Raw genomic sequence first — 26161 nt, forward strand, 5'->3', positions numbered from 1 at the left:
CTGAGACACAGCCCTTTGTTTATTCATTCTTCTTCTATTCTTAGCTTAGCTAGCTTCTGAGAACTTTCCTTCTATTTCTTTTAGTATAGTAATAATGTAATATATATCATAAAATAATAAATCAAGCCTTCTGAACATGAGGTCAAGATTCTCGTCTCTCTCTCCACCCTGAAGACCCTTGCAAGCCCTGTAACAGGTGACCAACTGGCAGTCATAGCAACTCTCCTAAATAAATTCACTGTAACTGTTATGCCCTCCCTCGACCTCAGGAACCTTAAGAAAGGAGACTCCAGCCTGTACAGCTCTCAGAAACCAGTTGATTTCTCCTGTGACCACACACAGAGCCTCTGTGTTGCTGTTCCCCTGCCATGATCTCTCCTGCTGATTCAGCTCACACAGAGCCTGGATCATACCTTCTGGAGCATTCTGTGGTTTTCCTCTGAGGTGGAGGATTTTTGCCTCTTCTACATCAAAACCATTCAGATTCACTGCCCAGGCTTTCTGTTGCTCCTATAGAGACAAATCACCCTCAGTGCAATGCATTTAAAACAATTCCCACACTGCAATTTAAACAGACACCTAAGTCCCCTTCTCTTTGAATCTGAAGATGTTTGCCTGTGCTGCAAGGGTCAGTCACACAGAGGCAGGTCAAAGCAGTTTTTCCTCACACTTTCATACATCCTCCTGCTCACATTTTCACACAATGGCAAATTCAGTGTCATTGCCAGTGGGAAAAGCCACAGCCACAAAGCGTCCAAATGCTTCACAAACAGATTTCAGAAGACAGTGTAAAACATTCCAGAAGTGTTCCCTGTGCAGACATTGTCCTAGAGTAGCTACCACCAGCAGTTTCACTTTGCATAGGCTCACAGCTTTGTGTTTTTGTTGCCTGCTACATTTTAAAGCCTCATTAGTCAAAAGTTAAATTTTGCTACCAGAAGCAGCATAGGCTTAGAGTGCATGGCAGTCTCTACAGCTTCAGTCTCATCCTAGGCTCCTGAAGCCCAGAGCTGCAAGTAGTGATGGCTGGGACTTGTCAGTCCCGTGTGCCTACTTGATAGAACCTATTGTTCACTGCTCTGTAAAGGGGCAGGAAGGAGTAGCGGTTGTTGAAGCAATTGTAACTTAGCAACATGTTCACCTTCTTGGTAGGGGAATCCTCAGCAGGGTCATTCTCTTTGCTTAGGAGGAAATTTGCCATCTCCATCTGCATAGTGCTGCGTTTGGGAATGTAGCGATCCCCCCCGGCCTTTGTGGGGTAGCTTTGAATTTTGGATCCAGATTTACCTGCATTCACATATGAAAATATTGTCTTACAGCTATTTAACAGCCTGTATTAGAGCTTTCACGGGAGCAAACCCAACAGTCTTCCACATCACACTCACCAGACAAGTAGGACTCTGAGGTCTCATGCCACCCAGTCACAACTAACTTATATTTTCCTCCCTGCCACCAAGTTGGTTAGGGACTGTGTGCACTTGGATCTAGTGCAACAATTCCAGAGTCCAGAGATAAGGGGAAGATACAAAAACAATCACAGGATGTAAAGCTGTCAGGTGACAGTCCTGCCCACACTCGTCCTAGCATTCAGCTGTGCCAGCAAGGCTCAGCTGAGCGAACAGCAGCTCGCCAGCCCCAGTGCTCAGAGCTCTGCCCCTCATGCTGGCAAGGAGGTGGGTGGCTGTCAGGAGCACAGCCCACCTCCTCCTGCCTGAGCAGCAGCCGGTAGGGCAGCGTGGCAGGGAGCCCAGAGCCCCATGGCTACGGACAAGCAGCCTGGGTGAGGCTCCCACACTCAACCTCTGCCGCCGGTGGCCGGCGCTCGCCGGGTATCTTGGACGGCGTCTTGCTGGGGCTGTGGGAGTGACTGGCCGGCTTCATGGGCGACACACCAACGGGACTGGGCCCAGGGCCGCTCTCCTTGGCCTTGCGCTGCCATCGCGCATGCGGCGCGTTCGGGATCAGCGTGTCCAGCTTCAGCAGCCCGTGCAGGTCCGCCTCCAACAGGAACTGCACCGTGGTCCTGCGGGCAGATGACGTTGGCCGTGCCCACCGGCCGGGCTGAGCCTACTCCGACAGCCCCGCCGGCCTCCCCACCACCGGACCGTGCAAGCGCTCCGGCCGCTCCTCCCCACCAACGCACACCCCCACTCTCCCCAGCTGCTCCTCGGGACACTCCGTCAGCCGATACGCCCTCCCTCCGCTCCTCGGGGCTCCTTGATCAGCTGGCACCTCTTCCAGTCGCTCTTTGGGGCTCTCTCGGATAAGCGACATTCTCCCTTCCCCTGCCTTTCAAGGGCAATCTCGTCCCTGCTCTTTCTCTTCCCCACTGTGCTTTGCCTCTGCTCTGTGCCCCTGGGGCTGCTCTTGGCCAGGCAGCCTCAGTGGGAGCCAGCACTGGCTGCAGCCCCAGAGGGCCCCCCAGGACAAGGCCCGGCAATTAGGAGGCCAATGAATGCTCTGGGCAGCAGAAGAACCCTCAGCAGAGTTCTTTGGACAATCATGGACTGGCCACACCTACACTGCAGCCTCACTGGCAATGTTTTCTATGTACAGTAGACTTTCAAAAGAAGCTGTTTGAGGGAAAGGTGAACTAAACACTCACTGTCTTCTCTTCAAGTAAGTCCAAATTCAGACGGAAAATAAGATGAAGATAAGCTCCAAAACAAGCAGGCCTGCTGGGAACCCCAGCCAGCAGCCTGTTCCCTGACAGAAACCCCTTCCAAGGCCCTTCTGGGCATCAGGAACATGTGCTGTGGTTCCAGCTGCACCTGTGGGAGCAATGGGGAGCGTCAGCCCGTGCTGTGCTGCACTGCTGAGCTGGCAGCATGGTGGATGCGGGCAGGATCTCCGTTTCCCCAGAGCTGGGGCCTGCAGGCACCTTGCCGCCCCATGGCACAGGCTGTGCCACCCAACAAAGCCCAGCAGGCCGGGCGGAGAGCCCGGGGCCTGCAGCAAGCTGAGAGAAGGCCCTGCTCTAGAAGTGAGGGAGTTCCACCAGAAGCAAACAAAGGTGGTAACTTGAAGAGATTCCCACTGTGCTCAAAGTTTGTCTGAGAAGATAAGACGTGAGCTTGTCAAAAATCCCAGGAAATATCTGGGAAAAGGTTTTATGTATGTTGGTTGTGACTAGGTACAAAGCTTCTGTGGGAAAAGAGCCTCTGCAGCAGGGTGGCTGGCTGAAGGGGTCTTACTTCTATCCAGAATAAGGATTACCACTCAAATGCAATTTTATTTTTTATTGTATGAGGGCAAAATATTTTCCAGAACTCTAAAAGTAGTTTCAAAAATACGGATGTGTTGTGGAAACAGGAACGAAACATTTGGGGATTTCTCTCTACAAGAGATATTTCTAAATATTTCTAAAAATGAAAAGTGAAGACAAAATGAGGTCACTTTTCCTGGATTCTAAAACTACTTAGAAAAATCTTTAACTACTATAGGAATTGGGAAGAAATATTTGGGGATGTGTCTCTACAGAAAAAGGATTTTGAAATATTTCTACAAATTTCTAATATTTAAAAGTGAGAAATGAAGCAAATGGGGTTTCTTTTTCTTGGGGGCCCCATGCTGCTGCCTGCCCCCTGGGCTCCCCCAGCCCTCGGGACCCCGCCGCTGCTCACAGCAGCCCCTGCCTGGCTCCTGCCTGCCAACACCATGGGCATCCACAGCTGCTCCTGGGCATGGAGCTCAGCCAGTGCTGCTGCCGGCCTGGCTTTGCTGCTGCTGCCACCCAAACACTGGGGTGATGGCACCTTCCCTTTAGTGCAACAAAAGAAAGGGCCATCACCTGGCCTGGCAGAGAGCAGGGTTAACTTCAGTGTTGTTTAAATGGCAGGGCCAGGGGTCTCAGGGGAGGAAGGGACATGTTGGGCTCAGGAGGGGCTGGATGGTGCTACGCTGCTCCTGGGGTCTATAGAAGTAGTCGGGACGGGACAGAGGAGGATCAAAAAAGAAATGAAAGTAGCTTGGGGATATACATGAGGAGAGGAGGTGGCAGTGGGATCGCCAGGAGAATAGGAGATTTCCTTGTCGATGGCTGTTCTGCAGTCTTCTTCTCAGAACTCTTGACAGGGCTGCGCAGGCCCTTCTAACTGCTGGAGGAGCTGCTCCTGCTGTTTGGGTGTGAGGTGCAGCCACTGTCTTACAACTCTTGTCCAGAGGTGGAGCTGAGGAAAGAGGAGGTGGCTGAGGCCCCAGCCACCAGTGGCACAAAGGGACCCTCCTGCACAGCAGGGCCCAGAGCTGGCAAGGCTCCCCAGCACGGCTGGAGCTGCTGGCACAGCTTGGCCCAGCTGCACAGCTGTCCCTCAAGGCCCCGGCCAGCAGGGCACGGCTCTGGGCAGGCTCCCTGGCCAGGAGCGGGCCCCAGAGCGCCTCTGCCTTTCAAGGGCAATCTCGTCCCTGCTCTTTCTCCTCCCCACCGTGCTTTCCTCTGCCCTGTGCCCCTGGGGCTGCTCTTGGCCAGGCAGCCTCAGTGGGAGCCAGCACTGGCTGCAGCCCCAGAGGGCCCCCCAGGACAAGGCCCGGCAATTAGGAGGCCAATGAATGCTCTGGGCAGCAGAAGAACCCTCAGCAGAGTTCTTTGGACAATCATGGACTGGCCACACCTACACTGCAGCCTCACTGGCAATGTTTTCTGTCTGAAGTACAATTTCAAAAGAAGCTGTTTGAGGGAAAGGTGAACTAAACACTCACCCTTTTCTCTTCCAGCAAGTCCATATTCGGACACAGCATAAGATGAAGATCAGCTCCAAGAGAAGCAGGCCTGCCAGTAACCCTAACCAGAAGCCTGTTCCCTGACAGAAACCCCTTCCAAGGCCCTTCTGGGCATCAGGAACATGTGCTGTGGTTCCAGCTGCACCTGTGGGAGCAATGGGGAACGTCAGCCCGTGCTGTGCTGCACTGCTGAGCTGGCAGCATGGTGTATGCGGGCAGGCCGTTTTCCATTTCCCCCAGAGCTGGGGCCTGCAGGCACCTTGCCACCCCTTGGCACAGGCTGTGCCACCCAACAAAGCCCAGCAGGCCAGGAGGAGAGCCCGGGAGCAGCGCAGCTTCTTGGGCAGTCACTGCTTGGAGGGACATGGGCCAAACCCATCCCTGAGCAGCCACTGCCAGCCCTGGCCCGTGACAGCTCCCCCCGCCCCAGGGTGCAGAGTCAGGCCCTGTCAGGACCCAGTGCAGCCCCTGCCCAGTCAGGCGCCAAGGCTGGCTCTGGCCCTGGGCTTGCGGCAGGGCTCCCGCTCAGGGCTGCTCCTGTGCCTTAGGCCTCTGGGCACTCAGGGCCAGCTCCAGAGCAGCTGCAGCGGGAGGGACGTTGGTGCACGAGTCCCCTTACCCCAGGGCTGTGAACGAGCTCCAAAGACGCCTCCAGCTTTGGCTGCTGTTGGGCTGTGCAAGGGCAGGCCCTGGGGGAAGAGCTGCAGCCACCCAGCCCTGCCAAGGGCTGAGACCTGCTGAGCCCGGCACAGAAATTACCTTCTGAGCCTGTACCCATGCCTGTGTTTGGCTTGGCCTTCCTTCGTGCAGCAGGGGCTCCCAGTCGGCCTCTGCTTCGTTGGGGAAACACCTCCTTCTGTCCTGACTTTTGGCCTATCACTTGAGAAACAAAAAGTACACCTTAAAAGACGGAACTGTTCTCCATTACTTTGATGGCATGTTCAGGACGTCATGCTTATGCAAAATCTGAAAAAATCAACAAATCATCTAGGCTTTTTCCGCTGGGCCATGGCCCACCTTCCTCCAAACAGCTGCCAGTACTGAGCAGAAGTTGTGAGTGGATCGTGCAGGGCGAGGGCACACATGGCCATGGCTCTGTCCTGGCACCTGCAGCGATGCCCCCCTGGCTGAGCTCTGGGCTCTGAGCTGGCAGCTCTCTCAGGGGAAAGGCCTTGACGTACCCTCAGCATCTCCCAGAGGCTCAATCCTGAACGTGGGCTGGGAAGCCAGATCACCTTTACCAACAGGCTCAGCTGCAAAGAAAGGCAGGACACAACAGCTCCAATGGCACTGCTGAAGATTCTCCTTCAGGCCCAAGTGGCAGTGAAGGCACCTGGGTGATTGGTGCCCTCCAAGGCATTCCCTTGTCTCTGCGTTCCACTCAGGAGCAGGGCCAGGGGGACCTCGTGCCTGCAGTGGCCCCACACTGGGATTGAAGGAGCGCCTTGCGGGGTTGTTGGGGCAGAAAGGACTCCCTGGAGCTGCCAGCAGCTCCAAACCCAGCCCCAGGCAGGGCCAGGGCTTGGCAGTGGCAGCAGAAGCAGTTCGGGCTCCCTGGGGGCAGCAAAGGAGCTGAGAAAGGCTCAGCCCCCAGGCACAGCCCTGGGCCCAGCCCCTTCCCTCTCTTCTCTTCTCTGTGGCTGCACAGAGCACACAGAAGGACACAGTGCCATTGCACACAGGAGGAGGATGGACAGCTAAATGCCCCTTCCTCCCACTGACAGCAATCCTGTGGGATCCCTCAGGGCTCCAGAAGGGCGCAGGGTAAGGTTTCCAGAACTGATCAACCTTCAGAGGAACTTAAGGGAACTGGCTCATGAGTAAGCTCTTGCCACACTGCCACGGATTATTCTGTCAGGAAAGGTACATTCAAAACATGCCTCCAGCATCTGGCAAGGTCTTCAAAGTACCTTTCACCAGCATTTCCAACTAATCCAAGTCATGATCCCAGTTGAGAAGGGAGCACAGATGCTACAGAACCATTGCCATGGTGTGCTGGTATCCCCTTCTGCCTTGGGGAATTGGGCACTGCAAGGGGGTGGGGTAAGGCTGTGGGAGCCTGTGGCTCCTGGTCACTCTCCATGGTCTTTGCAGGTCCTGTGCAACATGCCTTGAGGGGCAGCTGGAGCAGCCCAGAGCCCTGGGGCTCTCTCCCTCTCACACAGGAAACCCTGACTAAATGCCTGGGGAAATCTGCAGTGCCACAGCTGTCGCTCCCAACCTCCATCCCTCCCTCCTGCTTGCCCACCTGCCCATGGAACAGCTCCCACAGCCCACGGGCACATAGCCAGGCCCTCTCAGGACACACTGGAGCCTTGCTCTCCCCCTCTGCCCTTTCCCCACCATGGGCACCCCGTGCAGCCGCTCCCAGGTTTCGGGACGTGTCTCCCACGGAGGGAGCCCAGCAGGACAGCTCAGTACCCGAGTGCCCTGAGCCTGCTCAGGACAATTCCTCTGGGCTGTGCCCATCTTGTCTGGGCTGTGCCCGCAGTGCCAAGCAGCAGAGAGGGCAGCTCAAGCCTCAGCAGGGCTCAGGCCCAGAGGCACAGCAATTACCTCCTGTGGCTGTGCCTGGCATCGCCTCCCTTCCTGCAGGAAATGCCACCTTCCATAGAGCCTCTCTGTCCATCCCTTGTAAAGAAAGAGGCACAGCTGGATCAGATGGAATCATTGCACATCCAGGAGGTGGCCTCTTCAAGAGGCAATACTTGTCCAAGACATGGGTAAGGATCAGGAAAATCCTGATCCCCCCTGGCCTTTGGGGCTGGCTATGGCCCTCCCTCCTCGACGCAGCCACACCTCAGGAAGTGACTGGGGACCGGGAAAATGCAGGGGATCCCTAGTGAGTTTGCCTGACTGTCAGCTGATGCCCAATGCCTTCCTGCAGAGGCTGGGGAGAAGCTGCAGCCAGGCCAGGCTGGGAAACAGCCCTGCAGGGCATGGAAGCAGCAGCAGGGTTCCAGCTGCCATGGATCCCTTCCTGCTGTTCCAGGCACGGCGTGTCCAGACGTGCAGCCAGAGCCCTCGGCTGCTGAGCCCCAGGACAAGGCTGAGGGAAATGCTCTCACCATTCCCTTTGAGCAGTTCTGTCACTATTCTTTCAAGATGTTGTTTGGCTCATGGGGTTTCTTGTGTCCTGGGGCTTTGTTCTTCCCTCTCAGAGGACCTTCACAGAAAGTAGTTCCATTTCCTAGGAATGGATGCCACAGAAGCAGGGCTCAGCCTGTGGGGTCAGCAGGGACAACACTACTCACCCCTGCAATGGGAGCCAGGCGTCTGTGTAGGAATCATCACAGGGGCAGGAAAAGTCCTCCCTGCAGACACATCTGTAACACAACAGCCACACTAGCTTGTATAACCTGGTTGCTGTGAAGTTGTCAACAAGTATTACTGTGTAGGACAGTGAGAACATACCTGAAGGAGGCCCCAAAGGCTTCAACACTTTTCTCAACCAATCTAATGGGGAAGCCTTTTGAGCAACCTCATCTAGAACGGAGCACAGATAAGAACATTTTTCAGGGTGTGTGGGGATCCCCTTCTGCCTTTGGGAATTGGGCACTGCAAGGGGGTCGGGTACAGCTGTGGGAGCCAGATGTAAATGGGTAAGGGCAAACTGCACAGGGGCCTTGGGAGTTCTGGGCAGGCTCCTGGTCACTCTGCACTCTCTTTCCATGCCCTGTGCAACATCCATGGTGGGGCGGCTGAAGCAACCCAGAGCCCTGGGAGCTCTCACTTCCACAGCTGCAACTCTTGCTAAATCCCTGGGGAAAACTACAGCAGGAAGTGCCACAGCTATCCCCCTGTCCCCCTCCATCCCTCCTGCCCCTTCTCCATCCATTTCCACCTACTTCTGTCTCTCCAACCGTCTTTCCCCTAGGACAAATCCCCCAGCACACGGGCACATAGCCAGGCCCTCTCAGGACACACTGGAGCCTTGCTCTCTCCCTCTGCCCTTTCCCCACCATGGGCACCCCGTGCAGCCGCTCCCAGGTTTCGGGACGTCTCTCCCATGGAGAGAGCCCAGCAGGACAGCTCAGTACCCGAGTGCCCTGAGCCTGCTCAGGACAATTCCTCTGGGCTGTGCCTGTCTTGTCTGGGCTGTGCCCGCAGTGCCAAGCAGCAGAGAGGGCAGCTCAAGCCTCCGCAGGGCTCAGGCCCAGAGGCACAGCAATTACCTCGTGTGACTGTGCCTGGCATCGCCTCCCTTCCTGCAGAAGAGGCTGTCCATGAGCCACTGCTTCTTCCAGGAAATGCTTCCTTCTGCACAGCCTCTCCATCTGCTTCTGGAGAAAAGAGAGAGCTGGATCAGATTGGGCTGTTCCCCATTGGAGAGGTGGCATCTTCAGGAGGCAATGCCTCTCAAAGACATGGTTAAGATTCAAGAAATCCCTTTCAACTTTTTGGGTAGGCCAAGGTTCTCCCTTCTCCATATAGGTGCCCCTTCTGATTTGCCTGGAGATGGGAAATTGCAGGGCATCTCATGCCTGTGGTGCAGTTTTGGCTGCCTGTCAGCTGATGACCAATGCCTTCCTGCAGAGGCTGGGGAGAAGCTGCAGCCAGGCCAGGCTGGGAAACTGCCCTGCAGGGCATGGAAGCAGCAGCGGGGCAGTGAGGCTGCCATGGATCGCTTCCTGCTGTGCCGAGCTCGGCATGTCCAGATGTGCAGCCAGAGCCCTTGGCTGCTGAGCCCCAGGTGAAGGCTGAGGGAATGCACCCACCTTGTCCTGCCTGCTGCATCTCCTTCAGCATTTCCCCCATGTGTTCAGATGGCTCATGGGGTTTCTTCTGTCCTGTAGCTTTGTTCTTTCCCCTCGGAGGACCTTGGAGCAACACGGTTCCATTTCCCATGAATGGATGCCACAAAAGAAGGGCTCAGCCTGTGGGGTCAGCAGGGACACACTACTCACCCCTGCGACGGGAGACTGGCTTCTGTGTAGGAATCATCACAGGGACAGGAAAAGTCCTCCCTGCAGACACATCTGTAACACATCAGCCACAGAAGCTTCTGCCATCTCTGCTCAGCTGCACGGGCACCACTGAGCCGCAGGAGCGGTGAGGGGATCGTGCAGGGCGAGGGCACACACGTGCATGGCTCTGTCCTGGCACCTGCAGCGATGCCCCCCTGGCCGAGCTTTGGGCTCTTAGCTGGCAGCTCTCCCAGGGGAAAGGCCTTGACCTACCCTCACCATCTCCCAGAGGCTCAGTCGTGGATGTGGTTTGGGAAGCCAGATCACCTTCACCAACAGGTTCAGCTGCAAAGAAAGGCAGGACAGAACATCACCTGTGGCACTGTAGGAGATCCTCAGGCTGCAGGCAAGGCTCAGCCCTGGGGCACAGCCCTGGGCCTGACCCCTGCCCATTCTGCTCTTCTCTGTGACTGCACACAGCACACGGAAGGACACAGTGGCATTGCACACGGGAGGAAGATGGACAGCTAAATGCTCCTTCCTCCCACTGACAGCGATCCTGTGTGATCCCTCGGTGCTCCAGAAAGGAGCGGGGCAAGGTTTACAGAATTCTTCAGCCCTGATTTAACGTTAACACAAATGGCCGATGGGTGAGCTCTTGCCACATGGACACTGATTATTTTGCCAGTAAAAAGGGAAATTAAGAACTTGCCTCTGGCATTCGCCATGACATTCAAAGTGTCATTCACCTGGACTTCCAAATCTTCCAAGGTGTGATCCAAATCTAGAATGGAGCAAAGACCTGAAACATTTCCTTTGTGTGCTGGGAGCCCCTTCTGCCTTTGGGAACAGGGCACTGCAAGGGGGTTGGTTAAAGCTACGGGAGCCAGATTTGAATGGACAAGGCCAAACTGCACAGGGGCCCGGGGAGCTCTGGCCTGGCTCCTGGTCACTCTGCACCCTCTATGCAGGCCCTGTAACACATCCCTGGAGAGGAAACTGGGGCTGCCCAGGGCCATGGGGTCTCTCTCCCTGCCCCAGAGGAAACCCTTCCTAAAGGCCTGGGGAAAACCATCCCCAGCGCTTCCCGGGGAGCAGGGAGCGCTGTCCCGGGAAAGGGGAGCCAGGCTGCCAGCTCACGTGCTCGCCACGCTGGCAGCGGGGCAGCCTGGGCAGCCATGGCAGGTAGGACCACGGCCAGGAGGAGCAGGAGGAAGAGGCGCAGAGCAAGGGCCATGGTGCTTTGCCCTCTGCCAGTCCTGCAGCTCTTGCTGCCACTGCTGTCCTGACAGTGCTGTCCCAATGTCAGCACCACTGCTGCCACCACCGCTGCTGCCGCAACAGTTGTGTTCAAGGACTGAGTGCTCGCTCCTTGTGCTGCTGTGCAACCACCGGGTCTGGCACCTCTGTGACCTCAGAGCCTGCTGTGACCTCAGCCTGCTGTGCCCCCTGAGCCTGCTGTGAGCTCATGGCCTCAGCTGTACCCCAGAGTGTGCCCGCATCTGTACAAATGGGCTGCCTTGATTGTTTTTGTGTATCCCAGGTCCATTGCTCAGCAAAACCTTAATTGTCACCTGCTGACATTGTGGGTCAGACTGTGTCCATGGAGATGCTCTTGATGGCTTCCCTCTTTTCCTGGGCTTGCCACTGGAGGAGGTCCAGGCCCAGATGATGCCAGGGAAGGAAATGTGCCCTCAGCACAGGGACGCTCAGCATGGGCTCCCCCAGCCCTCGGGACCCCACCACTGGTCACAGCAGCCCCTGCCTGGCTCCTACCTGCCCACACCGTGGGCATCCATGGGTGCTCCTGGGCATGGGGCTGAGCCAATGTGGCTGCCAGATGGGCTTTGCTGCTGCTGCCACCCGGACATTGGGCTGACAGCTCCATCTCTTTATTGCAACAGAAATGCTGGGCCAAGCTCTGCCCACCTTCAGTAGGGGCCAGAGATCAGGGCCAGTGCCTTCAGGGGGAGAGGACCTTGTTTGGGTGGTGGCAGCACCTGCACAGCAACAAGTTGGTAAAGCAACTGTGACAGGGGCATCGGGCATGGGCATGGCGATGGGGAATGTCTCGTACAGGTGTCCCAGACTGAGGCGTTTGGCCGCTCCTGAGCTGCAGACGGACGCCTGTTGAGACAGGAGGTTGCTGAGCTCCCAGTTGCAGCTGGCACACAGAGACCCTCCTGCCCAGCAGGAGATTCCCACTGTGCTCAAAGTTTGCCTCTGAAGACTGAGAGGTGAGCTTCTCAGAAATCCCAGAAAATATCAGGGAAAAGGTTTTATGTTGGTTGTTGATGCTCAGTAAGGATGTCCAGTGGGAAAAGAGCCTCTCCAGTACGCTGGGTGCCTTGTGATGACTTAGTTCTTCTTAGAGTAAAGATCACCAATTAAATGCAGTTTTATTTTTTATTCTGCAAGTATTAAAGTGTTCTAGATTTTTCAGAATTCTACAACTACTTTGAAAAATCCTGAACTCCTGTGGGAAAAGGGAAGAAAGATATGGGGATTTTTTTCAACAAAAACTGTTTCTGAATATTTTGAACAATTTCTGCTTTGTAAAAATGTAAAATGAAGACAAAATGGGGTCGCTTTTTCTCAGGAGCCCCGTGCCCAGTAGCTGTCTGCCCAGTCCTGGCTGTGCCCAGACAAGCAGCTCTGCCAGTGCTGGTGGTAGCACACAGACACCTGAGCTGAAGGCCAAAGATGTTGGTGGACTCAGGCCCTTCCCTGTCAGGAGGGCTGCAACTCCTGGCCTGGCTGGACACCAGGGCCAGCACCTTTGGGGACAGAGGGTCCTGTTCTGGGTGGTGGAGGCAACAGCATGTCCCCAGCAACAAGCTGGTAATGCAGCTGTGGGGAAGGGACAATGGACACTGGCACGGAGATGCAAGATGACAAGTCCAGTTGATTCTAGAAGTGTAAAAATGTTCAAAGTTATTCTGAATTCTAAAACTACTTATAAAAATCCTTAACTATTATGGAAAAAGGGGGACAAATTTTGGTGATTTCTTTATTAGGAGAAAAATAATCCCTAACTATTTCTAAAAGTTTCTAATTAATAAAATGACGAACTAAGCAAAAATATGGTGTCTCAGGAGCCCCATGCTTGGCCACTGCCTGCCCACCCATGGCTGTGCCCAGACAAACAGCTCAGCCTTTGCTGGTGGTAGCTCATGGACACATGAGCTGAAGGCCAAAGACGTTGCTGTACTCAGGCCCTTCCCTGTCTGGAGGGCTGCATCTCCTGGCCTGGCTGTAGAGCAGAGCCAGCCCCAGTGGGGACAGAGGGTCCTGTTCTGGGTGGTGGTGGCAACAGCATGACCCCAGCAACAAACTGGTATTGCAGCCATGGCAGGGACAACGGACACTGCCATGGAAATGAGAAATGACAGGTCGAGTTCTCCCTGCCTGAGTTATTTGGCTGTCTTGTGAAGCTGCAGAGGCGCTCCTGTGAAGAAAGAGGGTGGCTGAGGCCCCAGCTGCCAGTGGCACACAGGGAGCCTCCTGCACAGCAGGGCCCAGAGCTGGCAAGGCTCCCCAGCACGGCTGGAGCTGCTGGCACAGCATGGCCCAGCTGCACAGCTGTCCCTCAAGGCCCCGGCCAGCAGGGCACGGCTCTGGGCAGGCTCTCTGGCCAGGAGCGGGCCCCAGAGCGCCTCTGCCTTTCAAGGGCAATCTCGTCCCTGCTCTTTCTCCTCCCCACCGAGCTTTGCCTCTGCCCTGTGCCCCTGGGGGTGCTCTTGGCCAGGCAGCCTCAGTGGGAGCCAGCACTGGCTGCAGCCCCAGAGGGCCCCCCAGGACAAGGCCCAGCAATTAGGAGGCCAATGAAAGCTCACGGTGGGCGAAGTACCACTTGCGCTGAAAACCCCTCTGAATAAATAAGCGTGGGTAGCCTCTGTCGCTCTTGGAAAAGAGCACTGCATACACACACGCTGGATAATCCCCTCATTTTAAACTCTTTCTGCCTCTCAGTGGCAGGATTTTTTGTTGTTCTTGCTTTTACAGGAGAACCCCGAGGGACATGAGAATCATCTGAAAACATGATAACCTTGCTAATACTTTTCTGCATTTTACCACAATTTCATGGACAACCCCCTGGTGAGCAGCTGTGACCCGAAGCCATCGTTCAGCACACCAGTGTCCTTGGAACCTATCCCAAGGGCCGTTACCTGAGCCTTGCAACCCTAGTGCAGCATGACTCCAAGGTTTACCGCCCAAATGAGTGGAGATGGGACCAGAATGAGTTGATCAGAACCCTGACGGGAACGGTTGGTGAGTCAATTGTGGTAACATGCAGAAAGGTGGAAGGAACCCTCCATGAAAGAGCCACCTCCATCATAATTGCTGGAAATTTTATGGAAGCAGGTGGAAGGAATCATCTGGACATCCCCTCAGCAAAATTATGTCCCACGAAGAAATGGGGGTGTTCCAATATAGAAAGTCCCCTTACTCTGTGTTGTCACCAGGAACATGTTGGTAGTTATGTTTCCAATACCAAAACCACCAATGTTGCAATTACAAGGGATTGTAATGATGAATCACTTGATTGCTGGTACAGTTTTACTTTGGTCAAACCCACTTATGTGACATGCCGCTGGGATGATGACACAGCTAGTCCATTAGGACTAAGAGGCTTGGTTTACACATTCAAGATAAACACTGTACCAAAACCCACACCGAGTGCTGTAATTACACTCTCTCAGACCCAAAGTGTGAACCTTTTTTCTAACGTCACACCCCAATTGGCAGAGGCAACAGGGAACCCCTTTGAGTGGCCCTGGTCTCAAGCCTTCCTACAATCCACCAGATCTATGGGAAATGTCACGGGTCTGAACTTACTAACAGTAGTCACACATGAAGATAAGTTGTACACTAGACAAGAATGGGAGAAACACAAAACCTGGGAGTTTCAAGGAGTAGTGGGTGAACTAATTAGTGTTAGGTGTTGAATGGTTAATGGGTCTGACTACAGCAAAGCAATGTCTATCAGTGCTTCTACAGATTGGGAAAACAAACAGAAGCAAATCTGTACGCATCCAAGTGTACGGGATTGCTGGCACAGCTTCACATTAACCCATACTACAGAGGTAATTTATCTCTGGTCCAAGGATACTCAAGGCCTTTCTTTCAAATTTGTAATAAATGCTGAAACCACTGTTACCACTGTCACCACTTCATCCGCACCACTGGTCATACTTATCCCAAGAATTTTCAAGGTTGGACCTTATGTAATCAGGAAAACTGGCCAACAACAAATATTGTTCAATCCGGCATGGTCTCTCAAACAGGTCAAATTGCTAATGCAGAACAATGTTTCAGATATTCAGCAGCCTGCTCTCCATTTCTGCAAACTTCTTTTGAAGGCTGGATCACTTGGCTTTGGAAACAAAGCTCCTTTAAGAGAACACCAAGGGATGTGACCGGTGTTGTGGGTACAGGATTGGAAATTCTGAATAGCATTGATTCTGAAGTACTAATGAACAAATTGGCTGCTACAACTAGAGACCTGACCAAATTACAGCAACCACTGAGGTCATCTCTGTCAGCCTTGGGGACACACCAGTGGCTGCTGTCAAACATTTTGCCAAATTGGGAAAGAGTGAATGTGAATGATCACAAATTGCTAATTGATGCACTTAGTGCTACACAGAACAATGTTTCCTTAGCCCTCAGCTGTATCCAGGCACAATTGTGGATGCAATCAGTCTCTGCTGCAATTATAAGAGAGGGCGAGGAAGGCACCTTCCCCACAGAAATTCGGAAAATAATCTGGGACAGTGCCACTGAATTTGAAAGAGAATTTCAATCCTGGTGGAACCTGGTGAACTTTACCTATGATCCCATTTCAAACACAGCCACTTCTTTTGTTTTAACCATACGCAATGCTTCTGTACATTTGGTCTTCCCTGTTATTGCATTAGGATTAAACCATGACGGAGCTGTTCTCTATCCTACTGAATATAGGAGATGGGCCCGTCAGGTCAATGACAAATGGCAAACTGTTAATCTGGAAACTTGTATTGTCTGAGAACAGCAAGGGTTCATCTGTGCAAGCAATGCAATTGTAGCTCAGGATATCTGTTTAGCCACAGAGCAAAACATCTGTCATTTTGAGATTCGTCCACATGAGGCTACTGAGACAGTTCTTATACACATAGGCAATGGCTGTGCATTCTTTAGAACTATATGTGATTCTGTTTTTGTAGAAGATGTTGTGGTAGATACAAAGAATCACTCAAACTTCTGTGCTTGTAACTTTACTAAGATAGTAGGATGTGATTTCTCCTACGAAGCTCCAGTTACCTCTCACTACCTATTGCAATCAAACTACACACTGATTCACAAGCTGATGCCCACTCCTATCGGAATGAACCTCACCCTCGTGAGACAACTGCTGCTGCATCAGGACCTGGTTGACATCCTCGAGAAAATCAAGGAGAGCAGACAGAAGACTCTGGTGACTGTTCATCACACTGTGAGACAAATGCACTGGGTTATGGAGGGGGTAAAGCAGGATGCTGAGCATAGGTGGTGGGATACTCTCTTTGGGTGGTCACCTACTGCCACAGGTATCATGAACAGTGTGTGCCATCCAATTGTTGTTCTTTTGATCCTAGTTACGCTTGGCTTTATCTTGTCAGCAGCCCTATTCGTTATGAATTGGAACATGATGAAAAAGCTTAGGAGATTAACGACTGTAATCAATGCACACTGCTTAGCTGATGTACTTTATACAATAGATGTCCCCGAAACACTTGACACAAAACAATTATGAATCAAGCATATGTGCTTAAGAACAACTTCTTAATTATCAAGTATGATTTACAGAAAGTTACATTGATTTTTAGAAAATAATTTTTAAAAGACAATGCTTATACTATGATTTGCTTGTTGTTTTGATTATTTGTGATTTGTTTAAATAATTTTTGAAATTTTAAAACAAATGATATTGTTTTATTAATTAACCATTTTTGAAATTGTTATGATTAATCATTTTTTGAAATTGTTACAAAAGAATAACCACGTGTGAAAATTGTTAGGATGATCAATATTAATTATGTTTATGTTTATTGGTTCCCTTTTCCCTCTCTCTCTCTTTTCCTTTTCTTTCTCTTTCCTTTTATCCCCTCTTTTCTGTCATCCCTACTTTTCCAGGGTTATGCTAGCGACTTGCAACAAGTCTCAAAGATTTATCAATGGCACTCCAGAGTTCTGCTGATGAAGATCCCTCAAGACAATCGTGAGTCACGCAGTCGTGTGAGAGTCTATCTGAAAATCCTTCATTTTTACCTCACAATTGTCATGAAGAGAAAAGACCCCCGAAAGGTTAAAAGCTGTTGAGCCAGTTGGGAAAGAAAATCTCATGCTTATTCAGGGTGTTCACAGGTGGTGTTTGCAGAACATGCCATGCTGAACTCGAAAGGGGCGTGCTGCCATTTTCTGAACAATGGATCTGGACTTTTTCCCTACATCCTGACCTGGCTGGTCTGAGCTCTGGGGTGGCTTCCCCCTCCAAAAGAAGACCCCTCTTGCCTGCCTTCAACTATCGTGACAGACAAACAGAGATGCTAATTCCCTCATCAAGGAATCAAGACAAGACAAGAAACCCCCTGGCACCCCCCTGGCACCCCCTTCCAGAGACTGGGACTGAACCCCCCCCCAGCTCGGGGAGGGGGGGAAAAACTGCCCAGAATAAACGTACCTGCTAGCATTTGGCCATGAAAACAATGGAATAACATCCCCCTCCTCCTGTTCCTATTCTTTTCCCCTCCATGGAAACCTCATTTTGGCCACCCTTCCCCCAACAAAAAACTGTATATTTTTGGGTGCAATCCGACCATCCTTTGCGATCTCCCCGAGACATGCACCAGTGAGCTTCGACGGCTGGACCCCCGAAGGACAACGACACGTTTTGGTAGCTATAGCCCCTACCTGACCCTTCTTTCCTCCCTCTTCCCTTGTCTTACCCTTTTCTTCCCTAGATTCCCTAACCAAACGCATATTCAGCTGTGATTATTATCAATAAAATTGCATTTTGTTGATTTGTTACTGCAAACCCCCTGTGCCTTGTTGGTTATTTTTGCACCAAAAAATCATCCGTCACCCGTTCACTCGGGCAGACCTCGACACCCCCGAGCCCGGAGCCTCCCCAGGGCCGAGGGCTCCGTGGGGCATGGCCAGCACTGCCTGGTCCAGCTCGGGAGGTGCTGGTCCCACCCCTGGCTGCCAGACCAGCAGGATGGATAGGAAGAGCTGCCTGCCAGCCCTGCTGCCAAGGCAGAGTGAGAACAAATTTGGATAATAAAAGCTGGAATAAGGAGATGCCTTGGAGAGGGCGCTGGAATAGTGCTTTGCGAAGCTTCAATTTAAAGCCTTGTTTCTACAGCTAATGCAGTCGTAAGGGACATTAGCCTAATTTCTGTCAAGAGAACTTGTCAACACTGCAGTATTTAAGATAGACACTAAAGATGTGTTTTATCTCACAGATAGATCACTGGGAAAGGAAGGAGATGTGCCACACTTGGTTCACAGGAAAATAAATTGACATTCTCCCTGGGCCTAATTGGTGGATGCTGTTTTATAACACGACATGCACGAGCAGCCTCCCATTTAATCAGTATGCAGCTGAGATTGGTGCCAAATCCACTAGATAGTGGGGTTAGATACAGGAACCCACAGGGACATGCTTCAAATGGGCACCCAAGGACACAGAGCTGGGTATTTTCCAGCCACAGAGTATCTGAAACATTGGGCCATGTCCTGAAGGGTCAGGTCCTTCTACTGATGGTGCTCACCAGCTGAGCCACAGCTAGCGGGGTGGGATTTCAGGGTCAAGGGGAGAAAACTGGTGATAGAAGAAAACTGTCTTGGCTTCCTCAGGACCACCAGCAAGAACTCATCTGCCTGGTTTTTAGAGACAGTCCATGGTGAGTCAACAGAAAGCTAAGAAAAGAGAGGTTGTACCCTGCAGCTTTAGGAGAGCATGCTCCTACTCCCATCATACCCCACTTTGGGGAACTAAAATATTCCCAGGAGTCCGAGTATATTAAGGCTGGCATGGCTCCACATGTCCCATGTGCCAGCCTTGGAGCTGGGTTGGAGACATGCCCAAGAGAATGCTGGTGCCACGGCACAAAGGCTTGTCCCAGACTTGCAGCTTCTGCAGTGGAAAGTTGAAAATGCCCTTTTATTTGCAGTTGTTACACTGAAATAACAGCCATGTAACCTTGTCCCAGCCTTGGAACAGAAATCAGCTTGCAGAGGAAGCCTGAGGGAGCGCGACCCTGAGCTGCAGGCTCGAGGGCAGGAGGGTGGCTCTGCTCTGCCACAGATTCTGCACTTGCAGAAGAACTAAATCACTACAGCAGCCAGAAATGTCCCTCGGGAAGGAAATCATCTCAAAGACAAATCAATAACTCAGTGTAATTTTAGCATGCAGCCAGGAGAATTTACATTGCCAGGAAGGCTGAGAGCTCTGCCACAGAGACAGAAGCACAGCATCATCAAACAGCCCTGCAGTAGACCCTGCACAGAGCTCCAGCTCTGGGTGTTCACTGCCAAGCCATAAGGCTGGGCTCTGCATTTTGGGACCCCAGAGACCCAAATCACAGGGACAGCAGCAGGGATGTGGTCCAGCCAAACTCCCTTGGGACAAACCCACCTTTCCCTTTTCTCCTCTGCGGCAGCAAGGCTACAATCATGGCAGTGCTGGCAAACACTCCAGATCCTGCAGGGTGAGACACACAAAGCTCAGCTAAACCAGGCTCAGGAGCAGAGGGGGAGTGCTCCAGCCACAGCCTCCACCCCTGGCCAGGGGGTTCCCACCAGCCAAGCCACCCATGAAACAGCACAACAAGGATGTGCTGCAGCCCCCAGTGATTAATGAGACTGCAATTTATGTAATTATATTAATGCTAAGTACACTTGGAGCAGTAAGTTCAAGGGAATTGATGACACTGTAGAGGACAGTTCAACACTTAGCAGTAACTCCAGCAAAAAGGGGGGAGAAAAAATAGCCCCTAATTATTCAGTAGCTCTTCTCCCAGATTCTCAGGGTCAGCATGGCGGAGAAGGTGGCCTGAATTATATTTTCATTTCCAGAACATCAACAGAATTGCTAAGTGAGTTCCAGCGGCAAGGCCAGAGCCTGCCCATTGTTATGGGTGCCAGCCCTGTCCCCTCCCCAGCTCTGCAGGGCCAGGCAGGGCTGGGCTGCCGTGTCCCTGCCAGCGCTGCCACCACCGAGCCCTGCTATCCCGGGGACACAGGACCAGCTCCTGTGCCAGTGTTTGTCCTGGTCCCCAGCACAGGACAGACAAACTGCAACAACCAGTTCCTCAGAAGCCAGGTGTAGCCTCCATGTCTGAAGGTGCAGGAGCCTGTCCAGGATAAGCCTGAGGAGCAAACAGCCCAGTCCAGCCAGCAGAGGTTTGTGCACAGCCAGCCCTCTGCAGAGTGCCTGTTGGCACAGCCACAGCCCCTGGCAGATGTGGAGCCTGTGCCAGGGCATGCAGAGCTGGCAAGGACTGTGCCCACACACAGAGCTCTTCCCTGTACGCCCACCTGGAGCCATGGATGCATTTTGGAGCACCCGTGCTGGCCACAGGCCTGTCACTCCTCACAGGTTCCTCTGGTGCCAACAAGCTCTCACACAGATTGTGCCATCAGTGCTGATGTGCTCCAAGAGCCTCAGTCTGCAAATCCAGCTTTACAGCAGTTACCAATGCACACTGGGCTTCTGCATTGCTTCATTGAGACTTGAACCTTTACAGGGGCCTGGAGTGCCAGGACACAGGGAATGGCTTCCACTGCCAGAGGGCAGGGATGGATGGGATATTGGGAATTAGGAATTGTTCCCTGGGAGGGTGGGCAGGCCCTGGAACAGGTGTCCAGAGCGACTGAGCCCCTGGATCCCTGGCAGTGCCCAGGGCCAGGCTGGACATTGGGGCTGGAGCAGCCTGGGACAGTGGGAGGTGTCCCTGCCATGGCAGGGGATTGGAATTGGATGAGCTTCAAGGTTCCCTTCCAACCCAAACCATTCTGGGATCCAATGACTCTGCACCTCTGAAATGCTGAGATCTGCCTGCAGAGCTGCCCCAAGGGCCAAGGTCAGTGCTGGAAGCTAAAGGTGCATCATGACCACCCCACACAAAGCCAGGACAATGACTTGTTTTGCTCCTACAACACACAACACGAAGCTTCCTGAAAAGCCAGGGCAGAAGAACTGCAAAGACTACACAAAAGAGGAGACCCCACAAGCCTCATGTGCCCCCTGTTTATTATTGAAAACCAAACTGAATTAAATGAGCCGTCACAAGTTTGGTGTCTCAGGATTGCACTCAGAGCTCTCCTGGTGCCTTCCACGCTCAGCAGCAGCATCCAGCAAGAGGGAACATGCAGAAGGCAACTCAGTGATGATTAGGAAGACACATATGAAGTTATCCATCTCAGAGAAACCTGTGTGCACCTACATGTCCTGCAATACAATCAGAAATCAATAGCAAGATGCAGAAATCCTCAACCACTCAGTAAAATATAAAGAACAATTGTTATATTGATTTTAAAAGCACCACTGTAAAGACAGTTGAGAAGAAGCCTGAGAAAGCAAAGCAAAATGCCTGAGTTGAAACCTTTTATTTATTTTCCCTCAGAAAGACATTAATAATGGATTTTCAATGCAAGAAGAAAAACTGAAACCCACACCAGATTCTCCTGGTAATAACAGCTTTCTGCAAAGCCCAGCTATTAATGTAACAGGGACGTCCATCAATCAAGCACACAGAAAGTACTTTGAGAGCTAAAAAAAGAGCATGCAAACATCTGCTTTTGGCAACTTCAATTTTACCCTTAAGCACAAGGAACATAATAAATTAACAGGAGGTTGGGCTTGACCTTGTTTTCCTCCATCCTGGACCTAAATGCTGAGGATAAGGATGAAGGTACACAACATGCTGCTGCAGGGATATGTCATGACAAAAAGTGGGGGAAAGGAGCACAATTTCATTTGTGTTTTCATTTGAGAACACTGGTGCAAGAGGACACCAAGCAGGGGTGTAGCATCTCCCTGTGTGCAGTTCAGGGAGCTCCTGTGAACCCTTTTCCACCTCCAGCATCCTCAGCACATCCAAGACTGCTGGAGTGGTCCCACAGTGGAGTGACAATGTGCCCGTGTGCTCCAAGGTGCCCATGGCTCCCCCCTCGCCCAGCTCCTTCCCTGCTCCCCGTGGAGCTGTGGTGATTTTGGCAGCTCCTCAGTCCCTCAGTGTTCTCTTCAACCATCACATCACACCTGGGGTCCATCCACACAGCCAAGCACTGCCTGGGGTGTCCCAGCAACCCCAGAAAAGCTGGATTGGCACCAGGGGAATGGCTGCAGAAAGCAGCTGGGGTGTCCCCACGCCTCCAGTGTCTCCCCCCTTGTAAAACACAGCAGGTCAGAGCAAGTGCTGGAGATAATGAACACAATTTATGGATTCCAGCACAGGAGGCTGCAGGCATGGCTGCAACTAAGTCTTAATAAATTCTGAAGAGTGACACCATAAAATGGCATTTTGGAAGGCTGTATTTATTGTCTCCCCATGCTTCCATCTCCAAGGTACCACGCTACACTTAATAACAGTTTTCTCCCCAGCTGCCAGTGTTGCAAACCCTGACAGGCTAATGGTCGGGCCAGCCCTCCCCAAACACACACATCTCACCCAGTACACAGCTTCCATGGCAGGAACAGGCAAAAAGGATTAAACCAGTGCTGCCCAGCTGCTGCCCAGCCTGTCCCCTCTGTGCTGGCTCTGCAGGGCTCCCTGCCACGCAGCAAAACGGGAGTTCTGTCCCTGGAAGTGATGCAGAGGAGGAGCAGCTGCTGTAGGGTGGTAGCTGCATGCCCAGGGTCCTGCTGGGACAGGAGCATCCCTGCCCTGCCCTGCTGGGAACACCAAGGCCCTGCCAGCAGAGCAGCCCCACCTGAAACTGCTGCCTGCTGTCACAGCAAGCTCCGGGCAAGGCACCAGCACAGCCCTGGGGGGAACCATGGGGAACCAGGGGTCCTCATGGAGAACCAGAGATCCTCATGGAAGACCATGGAGAGCCAGAGATCCTCATGGAAGACCATGGAGACCCAGAGATCCTCAAGGAAGACCATGGAGAACCAGAGATCCTCAGGGAGAAGCATGGAGAACCAGAGGACCCCTGGTTCCTGGTGCCAGAAGGGCAGGAAACCTCCCCATTCAGCATTCCCACCTCCCCTACCACTGCAGTGTGCACTTCCATGGTTCCATATTTAGCTTTTGGGCCACACATACAGTTTTTCTGGAGCATAATCTCCACTGAGTTTCTTGTTCTCCCTGCTGGTGTAGTGTTCAAAGCCTGCAAGAAAATCACTTTGAGCTTCAGGCAGAGCCTTGGGTGTGGATGGAGACTTGACAAGTATAAAGATGCTGCTGTTCCATCCCTGCCTGTATCACCTGCACTGCAGAAGGCACAAAAAAAATCATGTGAACCACCTTGAGTTCTCTTCAGAATACAAAAAGGTAACAAAAATGCCCAAACTCACATATATCAGTTTATCAAGTACAGCAAACAGTACAAACAGGAGTGCAGGTGTGTTTGGCACTCGCAGTGGATGGAGCTGAGTGTGAACATCTCCTCACCCAGTGTGTCCCCCGCTCTGGCCTCCGTGTCCCTCCCCTCTTGCCAGCTGACAGCCACCAGCTCTCCTCAGCAGCCTGGCTCTGCTCCTCCTCCAGGACAAGTCCTTTCCCCTTCAGAAAGCAAACCAAAGGTTTGGAGAGCATCTGAAGAGATCAGTGTGTGGAAGGCTGATGAAACAGGAGTCAAGTGAAAGCCCCTTGGCTTCTCTTCCAGCAAAGGCTCTGCCCTCATGGACCCCCTTCCCTGCAGCCTCTGGCTCCTGGCTCCAGCCCTCTGGACCCACGGCTCCCCAGCAGCTCAGACATTTCCTGCTGCCTCTTTTCAGAGGAGCCCTTTCTGTGCTTGCCCTGCTCAGACTGCAGCTGATGTTAGTGGGGCAGCAGTCAGCACCACCACCAGGGCTTGCAGCTCTCTGTGAAGCCACTGTGAGATTTTCTGTCTCAAAAAAGGCACTGCCAGAGAGTCCCTGATAGCTGAGCCTGGAAACACCTCTGGAATCAACCCCTGCTCAAGCAGTGTCCCCTCCAGCCCTAGGGCTGTGCTCAGGTGGGTCTGGGATGTCCCAGGACTCCAATACCCCTCTTGTGGAGCTGGCCTGCTCCAGTCACCCTGCAGTAACCATTTTTCTGTGTTTAAGCAGTGTTTTCTGTATGTTTTGCTGCTGGGATGGCAGCACAGCCAGTGGGGCAGCAGCCACTCATCCAGCATTTCCTCAGACAGTCTATAAATACCTGCACTCCACCTGTAAAACCCATCACCATGTGCACCCCCCTTACAGCTCCAGCTAATCCAGATACAGCCAGGGATAACAATTTTTTTGTGTATTATCTGGTGAAGAACAGACAGATAACTGTAATTAGTAGCACCCTGGTTAGGTGAAATGATAGTGTAATTAATGAAGATCAGGTAGGCTTTGTTTCAGATAAGGAAAGTAGCAGATTCTATCAAAATGTAAATGCAGCTCAAAATCCAGCCTCAGTGATCACTTAGAGGTGCTTTTAGAAACACCACCAGCCTGAGATGCAGAGGTTTTGCTTGGGCTGAATGACACATCCTGAAAATAAACTCTGGTCCAGGGCTAACATGTAAATTTTTGATTAGATCTATTTATTCACACCGTGCAGTGATGGGGGAGACTTGCAGCTCCCTGCTCCTCCTCTGGCTTTGCAGGATCACAGGCACATTCCTGTTATTGCTGCTTGCAAGGACTCTGCAACCCTGGGAGCTCTCCAGCAGCAGAAACAGCAGCAATTCCAAGTGACAGGCTGCATACATTAATTCTGTATTCACATAACATCCTGTTGCAAGTGAATGACCCAAGCAAAACTTCCTGCAGTCTGAAGGATTCGGCAGAAAAATCAGGAGAGAGGAGCCTGAGTCTTTTGAATCAGAAATGTTGTCCCTCATTAGAATTTCCAACACCACCACCCTTACTCCTTCCAAAATGTAAACACATAATAAAAAATTAAACGTTAATCTGGCGTGGAAGAGTTCTTTCAATAAATGGGAATTAGCTGTACAAAACATCAGGACAGACCCAAGGAGATTACATTTCCTTCCCCAGCTTTTGCTGGTAAAGCAGGGCTGGAAAAACAGAGCCATATTTATATTTTTACTGGGAAGCTTCCTCAGGATGCCAAAGGAAGCAGCTTCAGTAAAGCAGAGCCATTTGTCTCAGTGTGCGTTCAAGTACGAACAAATGCAAAACCAGCTTCTAGACCTCAGGGAGCATCAAATAGCTTTTTAATTTATGTCCCAAATTCCCTGCAGATTCTGAAATGAACAGAGGGCAGGGTTCTGAGAAAATGCCTCGCTCAGTCAAGACAGCTGGATGGATATTCTGAGTTTTCCTCAGAGGAGAAGGTGCTTTTGCACCAGAATGGAGCAGGCACAGCACGTGGCTCTGGAAGGATCTGTGGAAAAAGCAGACCTGTTGCTTGTGTGACCCTATAAATAAATGTGTGGAAAACTGAATAACTCAGGAAAGAAAAAGGAGAAAAAAAAAAAGAAACTGGAGCCCCATCTGAGCAAGAGGACAATTTGCAGGCAAGACCTGTGAAGGAGCAAGTGAAATATTCCTCACAGGAGCCATCTGACTGTGCTGACTGCCTGAAAACCCTCTGGCCTTGTCCCTGCCTGCCCAGAATCAGCTCTGTGGAAGTTTCAGTAAGTCAGGCCTTAACCCACGGGGGAAACTGCAGGGAGGAAGGGCCTGAGCAAGACCATGGAAAACACTCCCTAATTATGGAAAAAGATAATGCTGCAAAACTGTGGGTAAGGGATGTATATGATGCAGACTGAACAGCAAGGAAAAACCAGGGATTAGCCCCTAGAGCCAAGTTCTTTTGTAACAACTGCCACACACATCCCAAGGCCCAAATCCAGCAGCTCCTGGAGCATATGGCCACATGTATCCTGGGAAAAGGGCTCAGAAATGGTCATCCTGGCCACAGGCTCAGGCACCTGTGCTCCAGCAAACCTTCAGTCAGGGCAGGGTCTGGGTACAGAGCCAGCAATGCCAAAGGGACAGATGTGGAAGGAGGTGGAAAGATGGTGCATCCCCTCAGGGCTGGGGCTGCCTCCTTCACCACCAGCAAATGACAGCAAACACAGGAGAGTGGGCTGAACACACAATGTCTGCAAGATATCTATAGGTCAGGGCCGAATTTATGACATTACAGAATAAAGTTGACAAATTTAGGAAAAAAAAATCTCTGCAGAAATGCCTGACCCCCAGAGCTGCCAGCCTCTCCCAGAGTGTGTGGTCAGTCACATCCTGCAGCAAACACTGCAGTGCCTGCAGTGCCTGTCCCACACAAGATCACACATTTGAAGCCTGAGGGAGTCGCTGTGATTATGTTTGATCAAACCTTCATAATTGTTTCAGT

The 26161-nt window shown here is 52.1% G+C and overlaps 1 pseudogene; it reads left to right on the forward strand.

Moving 5' to 3' along the window:
* LOC131560146 (zinc finger protein 420-like) overlaps positions 1 to 26161 on the forward strand; it is a 255280-nt pseudogene that overhangs the window by 34549 nt on the left and 194570 nt on the right.

The sequence above is a fragment of the Ammospiza caudacuta genome, chromosome 7 (assembly GCF_027887145.1).
Source record: "Ammospiza caudacuta isolate bAmmCau1 chromosome 7, bAmmCau1.pri, whole genome shotgun sequence".
In the NCBI taxonomy this organism is placed as follows: Eukaryota; Metazoa; Chordata; class Aves; order Passeriformes; family Passerellidae; genus Ammospiza; species Ammospiza caudacuta.